We start from the raw sequence: 4,705 nt of genomic DNA, 5'->3' as shown, positions 1-4,705 counted from the left end.
CCAGCGTTGGAATCCCCATATACAGGCCCAAGGTTAGAATCCCCACGTACAGTCTCAGGGTTAGAATCCCCATGGACAGTCCCAGGTTTAGAATCCCCATATACAGTCCCAGGGTTAGAATCCCCATGTACAGTCCCAGGGTTAGAATCCCCATGTGCAGTCCCAGGGTTAGAATCCCCATGTACAGTCCCAGGGTTGGAATCCCCATGTACAGTCCCAGGGTTGGAATCCCCATGTACAATCTCAGGGTTGGAATCCCCATGTACAGTCCCAGGGTTAGAATCCCCATGTACAGTCCCAGGGTTAGAGTCCCCATGTTCAGTCCCAGGGTTAGAATCCCCATGTACAGTCCCAGGGTTAGAATCCCCATGTACAGTCCCAGGGTTAGAATCCCCCATGTACAGTCCCTGGGTTAGAATCCCCATGTACAGTCCTAGGGTTAGAATCCCCATATACAGTCCCAGGGTTGGAATCCCCATGTACAGTCCCAGGGTTAGAGTCCCCATGTACAGTCCCAGGGTTGGAATCCCCATGTACAGTCCCAGGGTTAGAATCCCCCATGTACAGTCCCAGGGTTGGAACCCGGCACCCGGTAGTGGAATTTCAGCCTCAGTGGTACAAGTTTCATCGGTTACAGGCTGGAGAGAGGAATAATTCAAACTGACCCAGAGCTGTGTGATTGGTTCAGTCTGTATATCACCGACGGGCCCTTTTAAATTTGAGTGGTTGGGTTAAAAATGTCCAGTTAGCAGTTTTTGACCAATATTGACTCCCATTGGGATGGGGATTTCTACAGTAAGGAAGGAACCGGTCAGGATTTGAAAGGTCTTTGCAAAGGATTCAAGGGACTCTTACATTTGGGATCTTTCTTTATTTCATCCACTCGAGGAGTTTGATAACAGGCTTCCTCCTGTGAATGTAGAGCTGGATTAGTGGGCTGTGATGGGTTTACTTGTTCATCTTTTGTTAAATACATTTGGTGAGTGAATTTAAATTTAAAACCAGGTTTGCAGGCGTGATGCTCTATTCACACATTAAAAGTGAGAGAGATGCTGTGGGACACACGCTAAGTGCAGTAGCTGAAAATGATTAACAGTCTGGGTTTTGTGTTTAGTGATCACCATGTACAGTCCCAGGGTTAGAATCCCCATGTGTGAAGGAACGTTGTACAGAAACTAGAATTGTCTGTTCTGAATTTCTATCCTGTACATACAATGATGACTTCTGTAAACTCCTTTTACAGGGTATTAGAAGGGGAGGATTTGCAGAGGGAAACTCAAAGCAATCATCACGTCAAGATCTGAGAGTCACTTAATTCATCTGGACCTGAATATCATTGACCTTTGAATGTGGAAGGAGAAATGTTTGTATGTTCTGTCTGTGGGAAAAGATTTCAAACATCATTGTGACTGAAAAAGCACCGAGACACACACACCCGAGTGAGAGTGTTCCAGTGCAGTGACTGTGGAAAGAGCTTTAACCTGTTACACAGCCTGAAAAAACATTGTACCATTCACAGCGGGGAGAAACCATACACGTGTTGTGTGTGTGGGCGAGGCTTCAACCGATCGTCCAACCTGGAGAGACACAAAAACACCCGCACCATGGAGAAACCGTGGAAATGTGGGGACTGTGGGAAGGGATTCAGCTCCCCGTCCCACCTGGAAATTCATCGACGCAGTCACACCGGGGAGAGGCCGTTCACCTGCTCTGTGTGTGGGAAGGGATTTGCTCAGTCATCCAACCTGCTGAGACACCGGCAATTTCACACTGGGGAGAGGCCGTTCACCTGCTCCGTGTGTGGGAAGGGATTCACTAATTCAGCCCACCTTCTGAGACACCAGCGAGTTCACACTGAGGAGAGACCTTTTAAATGCTTCGACTGTGTGAACTGCTTTAAAAGCTCTGAGGAACTGATTCAACACCAGCGAGTTCACACTGATGAGAGACCATTCAGTTGCTCTCACTGTGGGAAAAGCTTCAGGCAGTCATTCAATCTCATTGTACACAAACGTACTCACACCGGGGAGAGGCCGTTCATCTGCTCCGTGTGTGGGAAGGGATTCACTCAGTCATCCAACCTGCTGAAACACCAGCGAGTTCACACTGGGGAGAGGCCGTTCACCTGCTCCGTGTGTGGGAAGGGATTCACTTGTTCATCCACCCTGCTGACACACCAACGAATTCACACTGGGGAGAGGTCGTTCACCTGCTTCGTGTGTGGGAAGGGTTTCTCTCGATCGTCCAGCCTGCTGACACACCAGCGAGTTCACACTGGGGAGAGACCGTTCACCTGCTCCGTGTGTGGGAAGGGTTTCTCTTGATCATCCAGCCTGCTGACACACCAGCGAGTTCACATGTGACTGCAGGGGTTGGATTCTGCTGTTATTGCTGCTGTTAATCACATCCAGGACTGAACCATGTTCACTCTGGCAATTGGGCTTTGTTTCTGCTGATGTTAATAACCCTATAACTGGGCTGGAGTTTAATATTCTGGATATAAAGCTGATTGACTTGTTGGGGCTGCATTGTCCCTTTAAGAACCGCTGTCTGTGACCTTTCCCCTTAATTTAGGACTTTCATAAGAAATTATTTGACAATAAAATTTTGAATTTTACTTTAACCTTAAATTGACCTTTGGCACAAAATCTACAATTCAGTGTCTGAAAGGTTCCACTGATTAACATCTCCAATTAGAAAGTGCTGATTAATCCTCACTGACAATTCTTACTGACTTCCACATTACACACAGTGGCACCTCCATTATCCACCAGAAAGAAGGGGAATGGGAATTGGTGGAGAATCGAGAGTCCCCAAATTTGCCCATCCCGTCGGGTACAGCAATCCCCTCAGCACGGGAATGGAGACAAGTCCAATCCAAGTAACGGGCTGAGTTTAATCTTTCTGGGCCTGTGGGGTTGCTTTATATCAGACAGGAGGAGATTGGTGTCAGTGACTGTGGGGTTGGTTTATATCAGACTGGAGGAGATTGGTGTCAGTGACTGGGGTTGGTTTATATCAGACAGGAGGAGATTGGTGTCAGTGACTGTGGGATTGGTTTATATCAGACAGGAGGAGATTGGTGTCAGTGACTGGGATTGGTTTATACCAGACAGGAGGAGATTGGTGTCAGTGACTGGGGTTGGTTTATATCAGACAGGAGGAGATTGGTGTCAGTGACTGGGATTGGTTTATATCAGACAGGAGGAGATTGGTGTTAGTGACTGTGGGATTGGTTTATATCAGAGAGGAGGAGATTGGTGTTAGTGACTCTGGGATTGGTTTATATCAGACAGGAGGAGATTGGTGTCAGTGACTGTGGTGTTGGTTTTTATCAGACAGGAGGAGACTTATGTCAGTGACTGCATCTAAACTGTACTGTACTTGCACTGGGAGTGTTTGATGGGACAGTGTAGAGGGAGCTTTACTCTGTATCTAACCCATTTTGTACCTGCCCTGGGAGTGTTTGATGGGACAGTGTAGAGGGAGCTTTACTCTGTATCTAACCTGTGCTGTACCTGCCCTGGGAGTATTTGATGGGACAGTGTAGAGGGAGCTTTACTCTGTATCTAACCCGTGCTGTTCTGGCCGTGGGAGTGTAGGTTGGGACAGTGTAGAGGGAGCTTTACTCTGTATCTAACCCGTGCTATTCTGGCCCTGGGAGTGTTTGATGGGACAGTGTAGAGGAAGGTTTACACTGTATCTAACCTGTGCTGTATCTGCCCTGGGAGTGTTTGATGCGACAGTGTAGAGGGAGCTTTACTCTGTATCTAATCCGTGCCATACATGCCCCGGGAATGTTTGATGAGACGGTGTAGAGGGAGAGTTACTTTGTATCTAACCCATGCTGTACCTGCCCTGGGAGTGTTTGATGGGACAGTGCAGAGGGAGCTTTACTCTGTATCTAACCCGTGCTGTTCTGGCCGTGGGAGTGTTGGTTGGGACAGTGCAGAGGGAGCGTTACTCTGTATCTAAGCCGTGCCATACCTGCCCCTTGAATGTTTGATGAGACAGTGTAGAGGGAGCATTACTCTGAATCTAACCCATGCTGTACCTGCCCTGGGAGTGTTTGATGGGACAGTGTCAAGGGAGCTTTATTTTGTATCGAACCCGTGCTATTCCAGCCCTGGGAGTGTTTGATTGGACAGTGTAGAGGGAGCTTTACTGTGTCTCTAAAGCGTGCTGAACCTGCCCTGGGAGTGTTTGATGGGACAGTGTAGAGGGAGCTTTACTCTGTGTCTAACCCGTGCTGTACCTGTCCTGGGAGTGTTTGATGGGACTGTGTAGAGGGAGCTTTACTCTGTGTCTAACCCGTGCTGTACCTGCCCTGGAAATGTTTGATGGGACTGTGTAGAGGGAGCTTTACTCTGTATCGAACCCATGCTGTAGCTGCCCCAAGAGTGTTTGATGGGACAGTTTAGAGGATGCTTTACTCTGTATCTAACCCTTGCAGTACCTGCCCCGGGAGTGTGTGATAGGACAGTGTTGAGGGAGGTTTACTCTGTATATAACCCGTGCTGCCGCTGCCAATGGAGTGTTTGATGGGACAGTGTAGATGGAGCTTTACTCTTTATCTAACCCGTACTTTACCTGCCCTGGGAGTGTTTGATGTGACAGTGTAGAGGGAGTTTTACTCTGTATCTAGCCTGTGCTGTACCTGAACTGAGTTTGTTTGATGCGACAGTGTAGAGGGAGTTTTACTCTG

General features: G+C 48.1%; 1 pseudogene; it reads left to right on the top strand.

The window, feature by feature from the left end:
- Nucleotides 1-1,553: 1,553 nt before the first annotated feature.
- On the top strand, nucleotides 1,554-2,630 carry LOC147118949 (uncharacterized; annotated as a pseudogene).
- Nucleotides 2,631-4,705: the final 2,075 nt, after the last annotated feature.

Source organism: Somniosus microcephalus, chromosome 4 (assembly GCF_052327205.1).
Source record: "Somniosus microcephalus isolate GS21.2 chromosome 4, FLI_Smic_1.0, whole genome shotgun sequence".
Lineage (NCBI taxonomy): Eukaryota > Metazoa > Chordata > Chondrichthyes > Squaliformes > Somniosidae > Somniosus > Somniosus microcephalus.
The sequence above is the reverse complement of the archived record's forward strand: the minus strand, read 5'-3'. Positions and strand labels throughout refer to the sequence as shown.